The following is a 23665-nucleotide window of genomic DNA, read 5'->3' on the forward strand; positions in this document are numbered from 1 at the left end:
TACCATATAAAGGGACACTGGTAAGATTTAAAAAATGTGTTATTCTTTATGGTCAAAATTGGGCTTGGTCAGTAAGAAGCTAATACAGATGCTAAGATCAAATACAAAAAAGATTGACAAATAAAAATTCTAAGGACTTTATATTTTCCAGAACTTCAAGCAGTTTAAAGACCCTAATGATTTGGATAGAACAAGTAGTACTGGTAGAATCTTTTTTTACCTTTTTATCCACTTTGGTGATGTACAGTACAAGGTAATATTGTGTTAGCCAGAAAAATAAATTAAAATACTTATGCCCCAAGAACGACAAAAGTATTTTAGGAGGGATATCTTTATTGGCTAACCAGAAAAATTATATTAGCAAGCTTTCAGAGCGCAATGACCTCTTCTTCAGGCAAAATTACAAATTACTAAGACAAAATCACAACATTTAAATGAATGTTACAATACGACATTGGAAAGATGATGCATCCTAAAGATTAGACCAGAAGGTCTTATTAAGGTTTTTTGTTACAAATGCAGATGAGTTGGAAGTGGTCTTTTCAGACTACTTCTGAAGGTATTCTTACATGGACACACTTCATACCTCCACAAGAATACCTTCAGAAGTGAGGTGAGGACGTTTTTTTTTATTTTAACCTTTTGTTAGCCATTTATGGTTTAGTGACCACGTTTCTGTTGAATCTGCACATAAGCAAATTCCCCCAAAATTGGTGAATGTGTATTATTATAATATTGTTAGAATTCAGTTCTACTGAAATATATTTGTTCAGTTCTACAAAATATTTTCTGAGTGAAAACAACCGTAAACATTAGAATAAAATAGGCTCATGTTGGAAACCCAGAGCTTCAGTTGGACATATTCATTTATTATGAATTGTAAAATCAGAAGTTGATTTAGTGCATTGAAATGGTACAAATCTATTCATTACACTTCTCTTTTTAAGTTTCATTTATGGCCTTGACTGTAACAAATGTGATAAATATGAATAATACAAAACAATATATGCTCCATTAATATGACTTTATGGACAAAAGAAGAAAATAGACAAGTGTTGAAAAAAATAATTCTTCAGAACAGTTAAACTAAATTGAAACCCATAGCTAAAAGATAGTAGACAACAGCTATCTCTTTAAACCCTAACAAGAGTCAACTCCCAAAATTTATGAAAGAAAGTAGGGATAATGAAAACAATAAACCAAAATCTTAAGAATCCTAAAAATCCTAATTAAAGGAGGTTTAAGCACATCTGATTCCACTTCATAGAGATGGAGTGACATCCTGAAAAACCAACTCAATTAAGAGAAAATAAGGTGGAATGTCTTCTGATTACATTTTCTGAGCAACATCCTCATCCAATAAGGACCAGACATATGAATTGTGTTTGTAGAATCCTTTTTGTTTAACTGAGTGGATTACAAAAAAGGGAGTCTAGATCTGTTTCTCAGGTATTGTGTAGTAGAAAAGTGTTATTATAGCTGAAGAAGTACCAATATAAAAGTTAACATACAACTAATTTTCTTGTCTGTTTATATAAGGTATATAAGCACATTGTACCAAAAATCAAGATTGTATATCATCTGTGATGTTGGTGTTAAACACAAATTACAGAACTTGTCCTATCAATAGAAGTCCATAGTGAGGATAATTTACTGAGCAAGTGCCTGATCTGTGTTAGCCAAATAAGAAGTAGACATAAGGGTAGCAAAGTCAGAAACCAAAGAAAATCATGCAACTTTGGTGTCTTAAGCTTCCCTAGCTTGTAGGCCCCAGTCAGGGAGAACTGCCTTAAAATGGCTTGTTGTCTCTGTGGCTGAAGCAATGCATCTTGTTGAAATAGTAGTAAGAGGGGTTGTCCAGCTTTGGGGCACAAATCTTAAGTTATTCTATGTGTCTGCAGACTTCTGAATCCTCATAGTGCACAGTGTGCCACTATGTGTTACTTCCACGCTTTGATTCACTGTAATTTTAGCTTGGGTGTTTTTAAGCACTTCATATGTTTAATAAAATTTTATTATTTTGGCACTATAAACTCCTGTTCTCAGTTTTTCTTCATAAATATGGTATCGCTGTAATTATACTGACCTGAAAAATAAAATTGTCTTATCACTTTTACGGCACGAAAAACAGCATAAAAAAACAAAACTCCAATTGCCGTTTCATTTTTTATTCTGACTAACAAAAAGTGTAATAGAAAGCAATCAAAAACAATTGTGACCCCAAAAAAACACTAATAAAAACTCCAACGCATCTCGCAAAAAACAAGCCCTCACATGACTCTGTCAGCAGAAAAATAAAAATCTATAGCCTTCAAATTCCGGTGGTGTAAAAAAACTTTATTTTGTAAAAAGCATTTTTAGTGTGATAGTCGGCCATCCTAAAATAACTTTATAAATCTGGTATCACTGTAATCGTACTGGCCGGAGGAATAAAGCCGCCTACTCACTTATACCGCAAGGTGAAAGGCATTAAAAATAAATAAAGCCAATTCTTCACCTGCTATTATTTTATTCTGCCTCTAAAAGATTGCAATACAGTGTGGCTCCTATATATCCTGCACTCTACGCTGAGCGCTTGCATCGGGATTACATGTAAGGGTGCATACCCACAATCAGGAATAGCAGCATTTTGGATGCAGCCTGTTTTCACTGCTTTCAAACTGCTGTATTGTGCAGTACAAGCACAGTGGATGGATTTATAGAAATCCCATGCCCACTGTGCTTCTTTTCTCTGCAGCATGAGCTGACATGCCGTGCAGCTTCCCTAGATGCAGCATGTCAATTTATGCTGCGGAGATGGGAGTGGCCTCAGCTGGGAAAAAAGAGCTTTAATTTCTCTGATGCTCTATTAACAGCTAAATCTAATTGACACTGTTCCATGAGGGACATTACTCTTTGGATTATGTTAAAACTTACAGGATTTATTTTGAAGCAACAAATTCCTGAACAAGGGCAAGCAGGAGAGCCTTTCTTTAAATGTACTTTTTTCTCTGTGTCTGTGTTTTTTAACTCTTTAATTGCCGGGTTAGTAATTGAAGTTTGTGATAGACGCCTTACCATTACTAAGCCCTGGGCTTGATGCCAGCTGTAAATTCACAGCTGATATCTACTCCAAAAGTATTACACCTGATTGCCAATACACTAGGTCAAACGGGAAGAGCTGGGTAAAGTGCCAGAATTGACATATCTAATGTATGCGCCATTTCTGGGGCAGCTATGAGCTGCTATTTTTAGGTTGAGGAGGACCTAATAACCATGGGCCTTCCAAGCCAGATAACAACCAACTGCTCAAGTCATTTTTTTTAATATATCTATTATTCACAGCAGGGTACAGTCATCTTCTGCATGCAATAAATGTTCTTGATTAGCTGTGCTGCAGCCTTTCAACAAATTATATTAACAAATGAACAGTTCCTAACTATAAACTCAGACACAGGCTTTTTTAAAAAAAAAAATCCATGTTCGAGTCTGAGCCCCAGAATCCCGGTACAAACCCCAAACTTTACTGGCCGTGTTTGCTCATCCCTACTCATGAGATTTGTTTTCTTCCTTTTCTTAGAAGCTTTTCCACTTTTACTTACTATATTATATGACAACTAAATGATAGAACTCAAATAAAAAATGGGAACATTTTTATTTTACTAAGCATGCAGTAAATCAGATGATAACAAATGTCCCTGTTTATCAACTAATATAATCACTTTAATTACCCATCATAGTTTTAAAATAATGTTTTGAATGCCTTAAATTTTCTGTAGTACCTGCTGTTTAAAAAATGAAACATGACTTTTTAATGAATTGCCGGTCACACGGGCATGTTATAGCTCCTTTCATGGTCAGTGGTACTGATATAAGCATTTGAGTTCTGTACTTGTCAGTTTTCATCTTTTCTGTAAGTTTTAGTTGTAATGTCACAACTTCACAAGAGCTCTTCTATTGATCATAAAGGGGTTACTATGAGAGGAGTTGAGCCTTCGAGAACACATGTTTATTATCCACTCTGTAGATTTTAAATTGTTTAAAAATGACCATTAGAGCACGATATCTTGCTTACTGACATGTGGAAACAACAGCCAATCTTCTCCAACTGAAAGGTGTTGTCTGGCTCTAAATATTAATGATCTACCCTTAAGCTGCACAATCAACATTAGATGAATGGGGTCCAACACCAGTCAGCTCTAGTGGTGGACGGATGTAAACTTAGCTGAGAAGCACACCTCCTTTCAATGTGTAGCAACCTACACCAATATAACATCATAAAAGATTGATATATTATCAATATGCCATGCCCATTTAACTATTTACCAAACTCTGTGCAATATGCTGTCACGCTCTCCGGCTCCCCTGCCGCGCTCCCCGGCTCCCCTGCCACGCTCCTCGGCTCCCCTGCCACTCTCCCCGGCTCCCCTGCCACGCTCCCCGGCTCCTCTGCCAGGCGTCCCCCGCTCCACAGCCTCCATGCCCCATCACCTGCGATCTCCAGGCAGCCCGGTCCCCGCTCCCGGCGCCCGTCGTCAACTCCGCTCCAGCCCGGCACTCCTGCCTCCTGTGCACCGCTCCCTGCTCTGGCTTCTGGCACCCGGGCCTCGCGCATGCGCATTAGGGCGCGCGCGGTCATTGACCCTCTCTTAAAGGGCCAGTGTCCTCCAACAGGATATTGAAGAATCAGGTACTGGGTATATAGGGGGATCCTTTCCAAGTGGGCGGGGCCTGTTCTTCGTGTTTTCTAAGCTAGGAGTCAGGTCTCCTTGTGTCTTGTGATATACTTACCTATCTCTCTCGTAGAGCCGCTCCTGCCTCGCCAACCAGTCCTGACGATACCCAAACCCCGAACGGTGACGGCCAGCCATCCCGTCAGTTCCTACCATCTCCGATCCCTGTGGTGACCCGCCTTCTCGCTCCGTTGGTTCCGGACTCTGCCTGACGTCATCTCGGCCTCCGAACCTGAGCTCCGTCACCCGGACTACCTTCAGAGACCCCTTGGCCCCAGGGACTTCTTCACTCCACTCCTCTGAATGGACTGTCCTGCTACCCGTAGTGCTCCGGCTACTGGACACCTTGCCCACTGTGAGGTGTTCAGCCCAGTGGATCCACCTCCTGGGTCTGCCCATCCACCTGGCCCTAACAGTAAGAACAGGCCATGGATCCCGCCGAAGCACTAGCGACCCAGCTGGGCACCTTGCAGCAGGAACTCGTACGACAGCGCGAGACCCAGTCCCGCATGCTGGCCTTCATGTCCTCGGTGGATACCCGCCTGAACACGCTGCAAGCAACGGCCGCATCCCTGGCATCTCAGGCTTCTACTGCACAGTCCACGGCCACGGTTCCCGTGGTGGCTACCTCAGAAGCTTCTAAACTCCGCTTGGCCTCTCCACCCCGTTATGCCGGAGATCCCAAGACCTGCAGAGGATTCACAAACCAGTGCTCCCTCCACTTTAAGCTGCTTCCGCACCTGTTTGCCTCCGAAAAAGCCAAGGTGGCGTTTGTGATGTCCCATCTAGAGGGTGAGGCACTGGCCTGGATGAACCCCTTGTGGGAAAAGGAGGACCCTGTAACCGCTAACATCCAGGACTTCCTGCAGGCATTTAGAACCACCTTTGACGAACCTGGACGTGCCGCCGCATCCGCCTCATCACTCCTCAGGCTACGTCAGGGGACCATGACGGTGGGGCAGTATGCCATCCGCTTTCGCACCTTGGCCTCAGAATTGGGGTGGAACAATGAAGCCCTCACCGCCGCCTTCTGGGAAGGCCTCTCCAGTCGTATTAAGGACGAGCTGGCAGGCCGCGATGTTCCTTCCACACTGGATGCCCTAATTGCACTAGCCACCCGCGTGGACCTCAGATTCCAGGAACGATTCAAAGAGGTGTCCCGCGAGAGACGTCCAATACGGCATTCCTCTCCTCCACAGAAGCCCGTCGTACCTCAGTCGGCATCGTCTGGCATCTCTGTCCATGAACCCATGCAGATTGATCGTCTGAGGCAGTCCGAACAACGCCAAGCAGAACGGCTCGCCAAGGGCCTCTGCTTCTACTGCGGAGAGGGCACACACCTGCTATGTTCCTGTCCAGAGAGGCCGGGAAACTCCAAAGCCTAGGGTTGGTAGGAGAGGCCACCCTAGGTGCTGGGACTCTCTCAGACCCGGTTACGTGGACTGTTCAAGTGACAACGGGAGAGACGCGGTTCACGGCCGAGGCGTACCTCGATTCCGGGGCAGCAGGCAATTTCATCCAGCAGGCCACGGTGGACAAGTACCAGGTGCCTGTTACGCCACTCGACAAACCCCTTGTGATTGCCTCTGTAGATGGGAAACCCCTCTCTGACACCATCTCGTGGATCACCAAGCCGGTGGAACTACGTATCGGTGCCCTGCACACCGATACCATCGCTCTCTACGTCCTCCCACACATGTCTCATCAAATCCTGCTGGGACTCCCCTGGTTACGGACACACGAACCGTCAGTCAGCTGGCGTACTGGTGAAATCACCCGATGGGGCTCCTCTTGCCACGAGAACTGCCTGAAGACCATACAGCCCATCCGACGACCTCCGGTTCCAGAGTCCCTACCGGGACTGCCCTCGGCCTATTGGTCCTTCGCGGATGTCTTTGATAAAAAGGAGTCAGAGGTACTCCCGCCACATCGTCCTTACGACTGTGCCATCGACCTACTCCCGGGAACTACACCACCTCGAGGATGGATATATCCTTTGTCCCCTGCTGAAACAAGAGCCATGTCTGCCTACATCACTGAGAACCTGGCAAGGGGATTCATCCGGAGATTCTCCTCTCCTGCTGGAGCAGGCTTCTTCTTCGTTAAGAAGAAAGAGGGTGACCTGCGCCCATGCATTGACTACCTGGGATTGAACCAAATCACCGTGAAAAATAAATACCCCCTGCCGCTCATCCCCGAATTGTTTGATCGGCTTCGAGGAGCTCGTGTGTTTACCAAGTTGGATCTTCGGGGTGCCTACAACCTGGTCCACATCCGCTCTGGGGACGAATGGAAGACCGCATTCAATACTCGCGATGGGCACTATGAATACTGTGTGATGCCCTTCGGCCTGTGTAACGCACCAGCAGTATTTCAGGAATTGGTGAACGACGTGTTCCAGGACCTTCTCTACGTCTGTGTGGTGGTGTATCTTGATGATATCCTGGTCTTCTCTCTGGACCTCCAGACCCACAGAGAGAACGTGCAGCTGGTACTACAAAGACTGAGAGAGAATCGTCTGTACGCCAAGTACGAGAAGTGTGTCTTCGAGCAGTCTTCTCTTCCCTTCCGGGGTTACATTATCTCCGATACCGGTCTGCAGATGGACCCCGAGAAGGTCTCTTCCATTCTCAACTGGCCACCTCCTTCCGGACTGAAGGCAATCCAACGGTTTCTTGGATTTGCAAACTATTACCGTCAGTTCATCCCTCACTTCTCTGCCTTGACTGCGCCTCTCTCCGCCTTGACCAAGAAGGGGGCTAATCCAAAGGACTGGTCACCTGCGGCCAACGCCGCGTTTGGCTCCCTGAAGCAGGCATTTGCCTCCTCTCCTGTGCTCCATCGTCCTGAGTTAAACCGACAGTTCACCTTGGAGGTGGATGCCTCCTCCTCGGGAGCCGGAGCAGTGCTCATGCAGAAGTCCTCCTCCGGGAAGATGGTTACTTGCGGTTTCTACTCCAAGAGCTTCTCAGCGCCTGAACGCAACTACACCATCGGTGACCGAGAGCTATTAGCAGTCAAACTAGCTCTGGAGGAGTGGCGCTACCTTCTGGAGGGAGCAGTGTACCAAGTGATCATTTACACGGACCACAAGAACCTGGAATACCTGCGGTCTGCTCAGCGACTGAACCCACGACAAGCCAGGTGGTCCTTGTTCTTTGCCAGGTTTGATTTTCAGCTCCATTTTCGACCCGCGGACAAGAATGTGCGAGCAGATGCCTTGTCCAGGTCATTCATGCCCATGGAACAGGAGGAGGAGACATCCCAGCCCATCATCTGTCCAAGTAAAATCGTTCCGGTGGCCCCTGTCACCCTGGCCCAGATACCGCCCGGGAAGACCTATGTCTCTGAGACTGACAGGCAAAAAGTGTTGCACTGGGGCCATGCCTCGAAAATAGCCGGCCATGCTGGTCAGAAGAAAACATGCCTCGCCAACCGGTCCTGACGATACCCGTACCCCGAACGGTGACGGCCTGCCATCCCGTCAGTTCCTACCATCTCCGATCCCTGTGGTGACCCACCTTCTCGCTCCGTTGGTTTCGGACTCTGCCTGACATCATCTCGGCCTCCGAACCTGAGCTCCGTCACCCGGACTACCTTCAGAGACCCCGTGGCCCCAGGGACTTCTTCACTCCACTCCTCTGAACGGACTGTCCTGCTACCCGTAGTGCTCCGGCTACCGGGCACCTTGCCCTCGGTGAGGTGTTCAGCCCAGTGGATCCACCTCCTGGGTCTGCCCGTCCACCTGGCCCTAACATATGCCTATTGATACAGATTCAGAAATGAGAATACAAATTATTGTTCGATGTATATTGTCCAAACTTATATTACTTAACACATTTTTACTGAAACCAGAGATAAGAAAGGATATAACAGGAAGATTAAATTCATTGTAATGTGACTTTTTCAGATATATTCTATAGAAAATCATATTAAGCTGTCAACATTCTCTTTTTATAATTCAATATACAATGTTGAGTAAATGTAGGTTTGTGTAAGTTTATTTAAAAAAAAAAAAAATCGATATACATTACATTTATAATTCTCTTAGTTAAAGGACATGTCGGGCATATCAATATAAATTGGGAATCCTAAGGGCTTCCAGATCATTTCATTTCAATTTCACTTGGGAGGAAAGCAACTGCAATGTAAATTAGTTCTTTCAAAAATTTGCTTGATTTTTAGATCTTTCTCCAAAAAATCATTAACTGTAAATTAGGTTTCATATTTCCAGACTTGTATAGAGATAATTAGTGTTGGGATGTATTAAATAGCTACAGAGAAATTTATATTGATGATGTGCATGTGAAAGAAATACGTGCTAAGGAAAAAAACATTTTCCACACATAACAATATGATAACTGTTCACAAGTATGTTACATTATATAAAAGTAATAAATAGTTAAACCATGCAACTATAACTGAAATGCTAATTAAATTAATTAAGTCAATATCTGTCTGTCTTTCTAGCTACAGTACAAAATAATACAGCAGCACTCTCTAAGATGTGTGCAAACAGTGAATATATGAAATATGGACTGCATTACTGCTATATAGAATTTACTTTACTTTAATTTCTTAGTGCATAAATTGTCTAATTCATGTGTACCCGCCAGTCTCAACATGGTGTACAGTTCATTGATAAGACTCTTAACTCTAAATCTAATATTTTTCAAACATAACTGTCCCACTCCTACAAATTTAAAGAAAAGGCAGTGATCCGAGTTCGGAGTTTGGATGTTATACGTATGCTGAGCACTCGATTGAGCATCGGGGTGCTCTTGTATGCTCAGTGCACTGCCCAGAGCGAGCCGCTTGCAGTCTCTGAATGGTTTTCACTGTGGGTAAAAACAATATTTTCAGATGTAGTCTATGTATAGAAAGGAAAGAAAAAACACCCTTGCTCCTAAGCAAATGATCTGCTTAAGTTTAGCTGTATGTGGGTGGAGGGAATAACTACCCAATCATTGACTGTCAATGTCCAGTATCAAGTTCAGGTCAAGTCTGGCTCACAAACTGAACGTTATCTAAAGACCTGTTGAACCTGAACTTCCACGGTCCGCTCATCTCTATCCAGCACTAATTTAAAACAGTCTTAAGCCTGCTTTACACGCTGCAATGTATCTTACAATGTGTCGGCGGGATCACGTCGTAAGTGACGCACATCCGACATCGTAAGTTACATTGCAGTGTGTGACAGGTACGTACGATTGCGATTGAATGGTAAAACATTCATCGCATACAGATCGTACCTTTCTCTAGAATTGCACGTCAGATTGTTCATCGTACCCGGTGTAGCACACATTGCAGTGTGTGACACCCCGGGAACGATGAACAGATCTTACCTACGTCCTGCGGCTCCCGGCCCACAATGTGGAAGGAAGGAGGTGGGCGGGATGTTTACGTCCCGCTCAGCTCCGCCCCTCCGCTTCTATTGGCCGGCTGCCGCGTGACGTCGATGTGAACGCCGAACGTCCCTCCCACTCCAGGAAGTGGACGTTCGCCACCCACATCGAGGTCGTATGGACGGGTAAGTACGTGTAACGGGTCTTAATAGTTTGTGCAGTACGTTCAACAAATTGAATGTGCCCCACATACGATGGGGGCATTGCAAATCGCATACGATATCGTATGCAAAATTGCAACGTGTAAAGCAGGCTTAAGCCTAACGGGAGAAGTGCTCAGTCGGATATGTAGTTAGTCACCACGTCCAACATTATACTACAAAGAAAAGCACATCCACACAATATACAGCACGTGTGAAAAGGTTAAAGCTGTTATGTCTTCTTCATAATATACAAACAAAATAATTCATAATGATACACAAGAGGCAAGGATGAGTTTAACCTTATAAAAAATTAGAGTGACTAATGAAATGTAAAAAATGTAGTCTTTATTAAATACAATATTAATATACAGCATTAAATTATTTAAAACAATGCCTCAAAATGTGGGACACAGAATAGCCAAAGTAACAACTGTATACTGACACAGGAAGCTACTATAGTATATGAGAAAGGTTAACAACAAGGAAGAGCATGTATGTACAGTATATGCTAATGCCCAATGTAATTACCCTACAAATATCCAGAAAGACCTAGTGGTGAGATGTAAAATCGCAGCAATATGGATAAGCTAACAGCCTAATACATTAGTATAGAAAATGAGAGGAGAGAGGTATATGTGCAAATACTAATATTCTCAAAAATTGTCCTATTTAATCTCCACGGAGAAAGTCAAAGATAGTATGTATGAGACAATAACAAGGTGCATACATGTGCAGCTGAAATACCTGTAAACAAGTAATGCAGGAGATGTTTGTATGGCTTTGTGTCACACCAACTAGATGCATGATACTCCTAGCTTTTTTATCGGGCGTGTCAGGGTGGAGGATGGGAGTGTCATTAAATACTAAGGCTGGCAAATAAGAAGCAACAGAGCATCATCATCACATGAGACATATGGCTGTGAGAGGTGCATGGATCAAAAGACCGAGGCATGGAATGCACCGCAATCATGTGAGCCATGAACAGAGAGACAGTGGAGCACGTCAGGAGCTTATACATACCGCCAGCATCTCAGGAAATAACAGCATAATGGCATAGATGCAAGATATAGGCTTAGATGTCATTAACCCTGCATATGCTTGCAGGGAAAGATAAAAGAAGAAAAAAATGCATATAGGATAAAGGAAGAAAATGAAGTATACAAAAGGAGAAGAAGAGAAAAAAGTGCCAATTGCAGACATTAATAAGGAAAGGTACAGAATGCCTAACTGCCATTTGTTAATGAAGTGCAGGTGAAAGTGACAAGCTACAATTAAATTTGGTGAAGGAAGACTGATGATTAGAGATGAGCGAACCTCCCGAGGATCGAATCAGTTTAAGATTTCCAGACCTACTTCCGTTCACCGAACAGATCGCCAGAGATATTGGCAATCCCAGCCAAACCCATTGAATTCAATGGAATGCAAAAAAAAGGCATAGATAATACTTTTAGGGCTCCAAAAGCTGTCAAAACAGCTCAACAGTTAGACAGTGGAGCCATAATTTTGGGGCACAGCCAATAACTTCCTAGACTATTAATATAAGAAATATTGGATGAGTGACAGCAGTTGCTCTAAAAGTCCTGCCACTACAGACAAGGGAAAACTTTAAGAACCATTTTGGAGTCTACACATTTCTAAAAATTATGGGCAGACAACAGGACAGACAGTGGCATCAATTGCCCCACACTACCCATAGTGTCTTTGCATAGCCTTCAGCAATGGACCTTGTGCCACATAGGGTCTGGCACAGCATTTAAAGCTTTAAAATAAAGGGGTGGATGAGTGACGGAAGTAGGCCTGTTGCTCTGAGATCACTGCCACTACAGACAAAACAAAACCTGGAGACCCATCTTGGAGTCTCCACACTTCCAAAAATTATTGTTAGACAGCAGGACAGTGGCATCACTTAACCCACAGTACCCATAATGTTTTGCACACTATTGAGAAGTGATATCCAGGTGGCACTCAAAATTGCAGGTGCTCGGTCAAGTGATGGGACACCCAAATAATATATGAACATAAGACCGGCACTCCAAAACTTGCAGTAATCTTGAGGATTTAATCCATAGAAGCACAGTACAAACAAAGAACGCATTTTCAGCTAGACATTTAGCCTTTGTCAATACATCTGACTAGTCATACAAAAAATACATATATAGCCAGAGGCCACGACTTCAGTCATTAAACTACCCAACTCATTTACATATTGAATTGAATGTTTTAAAGAAAGTATATCAAATATCTCTGTACAGGAGATTTGTGATGTTAGGGATGAACTTTTATTTTGCATGTGCACTGCATATGTATGCATTTTTAAAGAATTTTTTTCTGCAATTTTTTTTTTCCTGCAAAGGGATTTTTTTCTGCTAAAAAAATTTCTGTCAAAATTTTCATGCTGTTAGGCAATGTGCGCACGTTGCATTCTATTCTGCAGCATGTAAGTCACTGCCTGTGCGTCTCAGAACGCAGCCGAAAAAGCTGCGTTCTGAGACGTATTCGGCAGAACGCAACGTGTGCACATTCCTGGAGAATTGATGCATTCTGGATGCTTGCTTTGCAATAGACATAGTGGGAAAAGCATCCAGAACGCACATTTTTCCCAGTGCGGTCCCACTCGGCTCTGCAGCATCCCCATAGATTTGCAGCAAAGCCAAGTGGGACCACACTGTCAGAAAGAGTATGGCTGGCTGCGAGACAGTGCCGCGCGATCAAAATGAACTCTGATGAACTTCACCCGACTTCATTGTGATTGAGCGGCTCTGTGCATGTGCCGCGGCTTGATTTGCATTCACACGTGAAGGACTCACCTGTGATCGCAAATCCTCTAAGTGACTGTAGTGAGCCGCGCTTTCATTCAGGTTACTTGCGGCCACAGCTGCAGTCCTCCACCTGAGAGCGGTGGCCACGAGTAACCTTAGTGACAGCACAGCTGATCACGCAACTCACTTCAGTTTCTGCATGGAGTTCATAGGAGCAGTGGTGTTCTACTGCCGCTCCTGTCAGCTTCCGATGTAGCAGAGCTGAAAGCGTAGTGGGACCTTGCGTGGATTACGTTGGACCTGGAGCTGTTTTTGAGGGGTTAATAAAGTGGTGAAAGAGGGTGGTTTTTTGTCATTCATTCCAAATAAAGGATTTTTTGGATGTGTGTGTTTATTTACTTAAACTTACAGGTTAATCATGGAATGTATCTCGGGGAGACGCCTGCCATGATTAACCTAGAACTTAGGAGCAGCTATGGGCTGCTGCCATTAACTCCTTATTACCCGTTTGCCACCGCACCAGGGCAAGTCGGGATGAGCCAGGTAAAAGTTCTGGGACTGTTGCATCTAATGGATGTGGCAATTCCGGGCAGCTGCTGGCTGATATTGTTAGGCTGGGGGCTCCCCATAAAGTGGAACTCCTCATCCTGAGAATACCAGCCTTCAGCCGTGTGGCTTTACCCTGGCTGGTATCCAAATTGGGGGGACCGCACGTCGATTTTTTTCAATTACTTATTTATTTTTTTTACTGCTCGATATAGACACGCCCACCGGTGGCTGTGATTGGTTGCATTGAGACAGCTGTCACTCAGCGTGGGGGCGTGTCTGACTGCAACCAATCATAGGCGCCGGTGGGTGGGGGAAGCAGGGAATACGTGATGGATTAATGAGTGGCCAGCATTTTCAAAAGAGGAGAAGCCACCACAGTGTGAATGCCGTGCAGCGCTGCTCCGGTGATTATGAGTAGGAGAGAGGGGGTGGGAGCTAGAGACCGACATGGACAGAGAGAGATAGAGACATAGAGAGAGAGAGACCGATCGACAGACCAACCCACAGAGAGAGAAAGACGAACGTCCTGCCTTTGTTATGTTAAAAAAACATGCGGATCGCAACAATAATGCAATGCAAACGCACTGCTTAACATTTTGGCAGTGTTTTTCTACAACTCATTGATTACAATGGGTGTAGAATGCTCCCAAAATGGCAAAAACAATTGTTGCTTCTTCAAACGCAGAGATTTTGCCAAATTTTTGACAATCAAAATGCTGCATTTCAAAAAGCATCGTGCGCACAGATTTTGCATGATTCTCATAGACTTTGCTGGGGAATCAGAACACATGCATTTTGTCAATGACACTGTGAAGTTGTAAACGCAGCCAAAACGCAACGTGCGTGTTACACCTCGTGGCTCTCCTGTGGCAAGGAATGAGACAGTCTCCTTGCCTGCCACGAGCGCTCCTGCTCAGCAGCGCCGAAGGTCTGCCAGACTGCGCAGAGTGCAGGAGAAACCTCCTGAGAGAGGCAGCACAAGGGTTACACCTAGTGGTACTCCTGTTGCAAGAAATGAGGCGGTCTCCCATTCCTTGCCTGCCGCAGATCCTCCTGCTCAGCAGCCTCGAAGGTCTGTGAGGTTGTGCAATGTGCAGAGGTTTGCTGCTCAGGGAAGCAGTGACACTCCCGTTATCTCTACACATTGTGAGGCCGAGGATCCCGCCTCTATTTCCCAGAGGCAGGAGGGTGAGCATGTGCTATGCTTCGTGGATACTGATTCGCCCACTGACGTCACACGGCTTGATGACAAGGCTGGTGACGTGGTGAATCCTGACTGGCCAGGCTGGGATGTCGTGGATCCTGATTGGGTCAAGTCCGTCATCTCCGCCTCGCGCCCGCCCTTGGCTGGAGCTACACCTCCTTAAAAGCTCCTCCTGCCATCATGACGGCGCGCGACCGTCCTTCTATGTTTGGATGTCTGGCAGCGTGCTGCCATGCCACTGCTCAGGCATTATCGTCTTCTGTGGGCTTGGCCCTTGCTGCTTAGGCAGCACCTGGTTTGCAGGCCGTGTCCCTGCCTTGCTGCTCCGGCAGCAGCTCCTTCAACAGGCCGTGTTCCTGTGCCAGGTGAGCTCCTCGAGTCTCCACCGGACTCACCTGGTTATTGAAAGCACACGTGCGTGGGCACCTCTGTGCTACCCTCGTGCCATATTCTCGTGACTTCCACTGGCACACGTGCGTGGGCACCTCTGTGCTTCCCCGTGCAACAGGTACACTGAGCCGTGTGATCCCTGCCATACAACCCACACGGGTTAGGGCAGACCGGTGTACATAGATCGTCTGTGACATTCCAGACGATCGCTAGCAGCAACCCGCTCACTCTTCACCCACCATAGCAGCGGTCCCTTACACCGCACAGTGGACCTTGACCGGCGGAAGCTGTCCATTCCCCATCTTGGCACGCTTCCCCGGGTCCCCCTCGTAACAGTGCGCACATGGCTTTAAGAAGCTTTTTCTGAGAATACACACTATACATCTCTGTATATACATGTATTGTTAAAAATAGTTTCAATGAATTTTTTCTGCTAAAAGATTTTTCCTGCTAAAAAAAATTATTTGGTAATTTAAAAATTTGCTTGTTAAAATTCTTGCTGTTAAAGGGTCTTTCTGTTAATATTTAATGTGCATAATATGATGTGGTTCCTATATCTGCCATGTATATTGTATTGTACATTGTGATGATCTTACCAACTCTTTATAAAAATATTTTTAAAAATATACCTCAGATTTCAGTCTGCATTGCAGACCTCAAAATAACGAAATCTGACTATGTTACTCATTGGAGCCAGTGGCTGAATGGATTGAGCGCTCGCCTAAGAAGCATAACTTCACGAGTTCAAGTCCTGGCTGTGTCGGTAAATCGGTAAAGATTTTTTTTTTAATTTTAAATTAATTAATTATTATTCTGTATTTATAATTTATTATAAAATATTATTACTTAATTATTCTCTCTCTTGCTCTGTAGTTTTTTGGGGTTTTTTTGCACTGATGCATCAGCTGATTGTATAAAAGCCATTTATACAATCACCTGCTGTGTCATGTGATTCAGGCCCTTGAACCTGACACATCATCTGATCGTTTGCCTTCCAGAAAACCGATCAGATGAAATTTGATCCGGATTGGACGGCCCAGGACCCTTGACCCAGGATTACTGGGGAGGGGGGTTCTTTATTTCAATAAAGATGGAGTCACTAATTGTGTTGTGTTTTATTTCTAATAAAAATATTTTTCTATGTGTTGTGTTTTTTTTATCTGTACTAGAAATTCATGGTGGCCATGTCTAATATTGGCGTGACACCATGAATTTCGGGCTTAGAGGCAGTTGATAATATACAGCTAGCCCTAACCCCATTATTACCCAGCGAGTCACCTGTCACCAGGGCAGCTGGAAGAGTTGGATACAGTGCCAGAAGATGGCGCTTCTATGAAAGCGCCATTTTCTGGGGCGGCTGCGAACTGAAATTCGCAGCGGGGGTGCCCAGAAAGCTTGGGCACCCTGAGCTGCGGATTCAAATCCCCAGCTGCCTAGTTTTACCTGGCTGGACACAAAAATTGGGTGAAGCCCACATCATTATTTTTTTTTTAATTATTTCATGAAATTCATGAAATAATTAAAAAAATAAGGGCTTCCCTATATTTTTGGTTCACAGCCGGGTACAAATAGGCAGCTGGGGGTTGGGGGCAGCACATAGCTGCTTGATATATCTGGCTAGCATACAAAAACATGGCGAAGCCCACAATTTTTCTGGAGGGCAAAAAACGTCTCCATATAGTCATGGATGGAGTATGCTGAGCCTTGTAGTTCTGCAGCTGCTATCTGCTGTCTGTCTGTAAATAGGAGAGCAGACAGCAGTTGCAGAACTACAAGGCTCAGCATGCTCCATTCACTAGTGTATGCAGGAGAGCAGACAGCAGCTGCAGAACTATAATGCTCAGCATACTCCATCCAGGACTGTATGGAGGAGTTTTTTGCACACCAAAAAAATGACGTGGGCTTCGCCATATTTTTGTATGCTAGCCAGGTACAGCAGACAGGTATGGCTGCCCCCAACCCCCAGCTGTCTATTTGTACCCGGCTGGGTAGCCAGGTAGCCCTGCAGTTAGTCCTGAAGCCAGGTGGCTTGTTGGGTAATAATGGGTTAATATTAGCTTTGTTTTATTAGCTAGTATTAAGCCAGAGATTCTTAATGTCAGGCAATTTTGACCCTGCCATTAAGAATCTCCAATAAAGGTTTAAAAAAAAAAAAAAAGACACCAACAGAGAGAAAAAAATACTTTAATAGAAAAAAATACACAGACACACTTAGAGACTCCCGGTTTATTACTACCTGTCAGCCCTCCACGATCCTGATCTTCTTCTTCTTTCTCCTTTAACCCATGCAGCTCTGCTACATCAGACAGCACTGCATGGGAGGTAGACGCTGCTGCTTGCCATGCCGTCTATTCACTCAGTGAGTGAGCAGCAGCTGCGTGCTATAAGCAGTGACGTCACCGCTGACAGACGGTTTACCATAGCAACGGTGCTCCGATCACGTGATTCCCGGTGCCGCTATTTACCGGCTGTAACAGCTAGTCCCTGAATGTAGGCTAACTCTGTAAAGAGCGCACACATGCAGGAACGGGGAGACGACCATGTGCCAGAGCATTTCGCCGGTAGATGGAGCAAAGCGTACCGGAGAGATGCACTGACAGGACCTATCAATGACGTCTAGCCATGTGACCACTCTGTAGCCAATGAGATAATAGACACGTGACTGGTCACATGCTATTTTAACGTCACGATAGGTCCTATCATCAGTGCTGGTTACCGGGAGGTCGCAGCGATTATTAGGAAAAGCGGCAGGAGACAGAGTGCAGGACATGTCGCGGGGACCTGTAAGTGTTATGGCAATGTTTATTAACTGTATGTGTACATGTATAATGTGTTTTTATGTGTTTGTGTTTGCCTCCCAATGTTTTCAATGGGGTTTGAGAGGTTCGTCGAACGGTTCATCAAACGGTTCTCGAACGGGGCCTCCGTTTGACGAACCGAACCGAACTCGAGCCTTCAGAGGCTCTCTGATCTCTATTGTACTGTGCTTCTATGGATTAAATCCTAAAGATTACTGCAAGTTTTGGAGTGCCAGTCTTATGTTCATATATTACATTTGCACAGCAGTCAGCCATGAGCCTTGCACCACACAGGGTCTGGTCCACCATTTACAGCTTTAGGAAAAACCGGACCCTGTGAAAGAATCCCGCACCTGCGGTAAAAAAATGCACCAAAACTGCAATAAAATCCGCATGCGGTTTTGCTGCATTGTGGTGCGGAATTTCAGCGGTTTTGCCACAGGTTGATCCCTGCAGTTCTTTACCAATAATTAATGGCAAAACCGCAGGGACCTGCAGAAAAGAAGTGACCTACACATTAATTCCGCAGCAGAAATTCCGCGGGTAAATCCGCAGGGACAAAAAAATGCAGTGTGTGCACAGATTTTTTTAATCCCCATAGATTTTGCTGGAGAAGGACTGCAGAAATGTTATAAACATTTTCTGCAGCATTTCTGCAGCGAAATCCTTGGCAACTCAGCGGGTAAATCCGCAGCGTGCGCACATGGCCTTAAAATCAAGAGGTGAGTTGATGTATGAGTGACAGGAGTGAACTTTTTGCTCTGAGATCCCTGCCACTACAGATAAGACAATACTTGGATTGGAGACCCATCTTGGAGTCTCCACATTTCTAAAAATTATGGGCAGACAGCAGTATAGTGTCTTCAATTGCCCCACAATACCCATAGTGTCTTTGCACAGCAGTGTGGCATGGACCGTGCACCACACAGGGTCTGGCCCAGCAATTACAGCTTTAAAATCAATAGGTGGGTGGATGACTGCGTCACAGGAGTAGGCCTTTTGCTCTGAGATTCCTGCCACTACATACAAGACAAAATTTGCAGACCCATCTAGGAGTCTCCACATTCCAAAAATTATGGGCAGGCATCAGAACAGTGGCATGAATTTAGGCGCCCCTGACCTGGTCAGGCACCACTGAGTACTGCAACCATGCTGGGTCAGCACAACACAGGTAATCCCAGAGGCTGACTAGGGTGTGGACTCACAGAACACCAGCAACCAGGAACACACACACACACAGCTAGAGGGGACCCCTGAGCAGACTCAGGTGGGGGGCATGGCCCTCGCCTCCCAGCTAGTGGTGGGTGGTGTCACTGGGAATAAAGGAGTTGTGCAGAGGCAGCCAAAGGAGAAGGAAGTGGAGGAGTCACGTCTGGAGGGAAGAGCAGTGGAGCAGGGCCCTTCCAGACACTGCACCGTTCGTGGCTACTGGTGGGGGAGAAAGAGCTACTTAGCAGTGCTGCCCGAAAACCACCTGATGCAGAGGTGGCTGAGTACAGGGACTGCCAGAAGACCCTGCCCGCATGGAGTACAGGCCCTCAGAGCAGGGGCCCATTCAGTTGACCTGCCCAACCTGCCGGTGAGGGCACTTTGTGCGCCTCACCAAACCTACACAGAGTCTGCAGCTACAGCAGCAACGAGGGGCCCATAAGTGACAGAGGGCAAGCAGCCAGAATTACTTGGTCCACGCTGCCCGCAAACGGGCCAGAAAGGGGAGAACGACGTATGCGACTTCCCTGGGTGATCCCAGCAAGACTTCAAGTCGGGGTCACCTTAAAACAAGAAGGGCTAGGAAGGTGAGTCAGCAGTCACCCCTACATCAGCCGAAGGGATATCTGGTTCCACCTGGTCCACCATAGCATCGACCGGGTTAACTCACCCCTGCCACCTGAAAGTGAGTAAAACCCTGAAAGACTTTGCTGTTTTGTGTGTGAGTTCTTCTGCGACCTGTGGTACTACACACTTACACTGGGCCCTGGGGCCAGCCTCACTCTTGAGAGGCTACAACATCTGACTGCATCTAACATCAGCCCCAGGCATCCCCCTAAACTGCAGTGGCGGTCACCCCCTGACCGCAAATACCAAGATTGGCGTCACAAATCCCACATTGAAGTTAACCTACCTGAAGATAATGTGGGGCTCCACAAATTGACCACAGTAACCATAGAGGTTTTTTTACAGCAGTGAAGCATGGGCCTTGCACCACACTGGGGTCTGGCCCAGCATTTACAGCCTTCAAATGAAGAGGTAGATGAGTGACAGATAATGGCCTGGATCTCTGAGACCTTGGCCACCACAGGCAACACACAATAAGGAGACCCAGGTAAGAGTCTCCATTTAAAAAAAAAGTTTTGTGACTCAGGAGGAAGCATATGGAGGAGAACTTGGAGAAACTGCAGGAGCTTCATATAGAACAAAAAGACAAGGTGGAAAAGTAACAGCAGTGAACACACCACTTGATTGTTGCACCACCAAGGCACTGTTTTCAACATCAGCAGCAGTAGCAACAGAAGCAATGACAAAGGTGTTACAGGCTGCGATAATGCAATATGAATTCAGCACACTGAAAAGTACAACATTGCCTATTGTGCAGATTCTGCAATTGGGGTGGAAAAGTTATTTGAGATCCATGACTTGATCATTTTGATGAAAGTTAGGCAGTCTACTCCTTCAGGAGATAGCCAGATGGACTTATCCGTCAGGACACCACCAGCAGCGTTGAAGACACGTTCTGAGAGACTGCTGGATACCGGACATGACAAAACCTCCAAGGTGTAACTGGCGAGCTCAGACCACTCTTCCATTTTTTAAGCCCAAAATGCAAAAGAATCCGACCTATGATAATGAAGTTGAGATACTCCTGCATCATTTTCTCCAGTCTTTCACTTTGTGCCAAACTTTGTACTCTGTTCTGCTGGTGCACGGGATGGTGTAAAAAATGTGTTCCACCAGTTGCAGAAATAGCTTCTGCCATTTAAACTGTTGCCGCTTCTAATGTTTCTGCAATGATAAATCAACATTCCTGGTGCTTGAAGTGAAGAACAGTAATGCACACTGGATGTCTCACTGCTGACTTGGGGAAAAGCACTCTTAAGGCCTCTTTCACACGTCAGTGATTCTGGTACGTTTGTGCTTTTTTGGTAAACGTACCAGAATCACTGACATATGCAGACCCATTATAATGAATGGGTCTGCTCACACGTCAGTGATTTTTCACTGCACGTGTCTCCGTGCGGCGTACCCGCGTGTGCGTGATTGCCGCACGGAGACATGTCCATTTTTTTCTGGCATCACTGATGTCCCACGGACCACGCAGTGGTGTGGTTCATGAAACACGTGCCAGAAAAAAACGTGCTTTTAAAATAAAAAACATTTTAACTCACCCGGCGTCCAGCGATGTCCTCTGCAGCCCGTGCAGCTTGCTGCTTCTGAGCCGGCTCATTATTGTCGCGCACATTCATGATGCACGACACAGCTGACCCGGAAGCAGCTGCTGCGGGGGTCAGCGCCGGCCGGATGCTGCACCGCGGGAGCGATCAGCACCATGGAGAGCGGGAGCGGGCGCAGGTGAGTTGATTACTAAGTGCAATCACCGGCCACGGAGAACGGAGCCCGGATTGCACTTAGACAACCCACGTGTACCATGATTCACGGCACACGCAGGGACATGTGCGTGTTTTACACGCCAGTGAAAAACGTCAGTGTTTTTCACTGACGTGTGAAACAGGCCTAAGATTGTGTACAAGCTTTTTTCCATACTCCAGTCTGTGTGCATCCTTTTTCAGGGGGGAAACATCTGGTAAAATGTACTCTTGTGTGATGGATCAAACACTGGCAACCCAGCAGTCAGCATTATTTCTAAACCTAATAATTCTGTAATCATGTTGAAAATAGTGCAGAAAGAATGCACTCATGTTTCTGGTGCTTCCATGAGGTCCAAGTTCATGCGGTGTTAACACTCTAACTTGATTCCTCCATCCCCTTCCACCAAGCACGGACAAATGAGAGGGGATAAATACTTCATCCCCTGACTGTTGCATTCCCATCACCTCTTCCTCCTCATCCTCCTCCATTTTGTCCTGGGCTTCTACACTTCCACTAACAGTTTATCTGGTAACATGAGCCCACCTCAATCTATGTACTCCACCATCCCTTGCCACCCGCCTGTGCAACAACAGTTCAGGCCTTAGAGACATTGGTATCCCTTCCGCATCCTTGTCTGCTTCTTCCCCTTCCTCCAGGACCACCACCTCCTCCAGCAGACTATTCAAGTCTGCTCAAGCATATAGATGACCAGAATGTCGATGAAAGCATTGTCAGCAATAACCATCTTAGTAACCATTTCTAAATGCTGCAGAAGGTTGCAGAGGTCCTTCATTTGTGCCCACTTCACAATCGTGATTTGCCCCATGACCACATCATGTTAGCCCACTGTATACCTCATGGCATACTGTACCACAGCTCATCACTGCTGCCACAGTGGCTGCAACATGTGCAGAGTGAAGTTCCACCTTGTTGTCACATCGCATATCAACCTGTTAACTGGTAGTTTGATAGACCTCTGTAGCCATGCAAGTCGATGAGCTGCTGTGTGTGAATGGCAGAAGTGAGCACACAGCGAGCGTGCCTCATGCAGCAGCACTTCCAGAGCAGGGTAGTGGCCTAGAAGTTGATGTACAACCAGGTTGAGGACATGAGCCATGCAAGGCATGTGTGGGAGGTTAGCCCGGGGTAGGGCTACCACCAGGTTTGCACCGTTATCACACAAAGCATTACCAGGCTCAAAATTGGCATGGATAGTAGTCCACAATTCTTCAGCTGTGAGAGAGTTTTCCCATGGATTTGTATTTCCGCACTGCCTGATTGCGTTGAGCCCTGGCTGAGATGTACGGAGGTAGGAGGGATTTTCTCTGCACTGTTGGAATGTGTGTTACATTAAGGGAGAGGTTGAGGTGTAGGCCCTAAAGGAGGTGGAGGAAGCAGCAGCAATGAAGGAAGCAGTAGATCTAGAGGTTTTTCCCCAAAGCCTTGGGGATTTCAAGACTTGGGAAGAAGCCCCTTCCCCACCTGCCCCCCACAGCCAGCAGAGAAACCCATTTCCCAGTCAGTGCAATGTACCTCCCCCAGTCATGATTAATCATCCTGGAGTCAGTGATGAAAAGGATCCTGTTAGACACAGAATTTTTCAAAGAAAAGGTAATGTGTTGGCGGCACAGCTTTATTAGAGAAATAATGGTGATTGGGCAACTGATATTGAGGGCAATCAGCTTTCAGAAACCCTTTGTAGCCACCAGGTGAAAAGGCAGAATTTCCGTGGTCAACAGATTGGATATAATGAAGTTCGAGCTCTTAGTTTTGGCATGTGTAGGATGAAAAAAAAATATTCTTTTACCAGAACTTTGGAACTGATGGCTGGCTGGTGTGCTGAGAAAGGGAGGATTAGGGTGTACAGGATAAATTGGTGGACTGTAAGGGAGATGCAGGCAGAGATTTTTTGGTGGATTGTGAAACATGTGGTGGGCTCTGTTTGTGGGGTTGGTCAAAATCCACAGGCATGTCTACTTCCGTAACAACTGACAGGCTCTCACTCACCCAAACTGTAGTTGGTAGACAAGTGGAGGTTCTGCGGGCAGAGAACTGGGTGAAAACAGTTTTGAAGTCATGGAGAAAGAAGCATGAGATACGGTTGATGGGACATCGGGTAG

The sequence above is a fragment of the Anomaloglossus baeobatrachus genome, chromosome 1, assembly GCF_048569485.1.
Source record: "Anomaloglossus baeobatrachus isolate aAnoBae1 chromosome 1, aAnoBae1.hap1, whole genome shotgun sequence".
In the NCBI taxonomy this organism is placed as follows: domain Eukaryota; kingdom Metazoa; phylum Chordata; class Amphibia; order Anura; family Aromobatidae; genus Anomaloglossus; species Anomaloglossus baeobatrachus.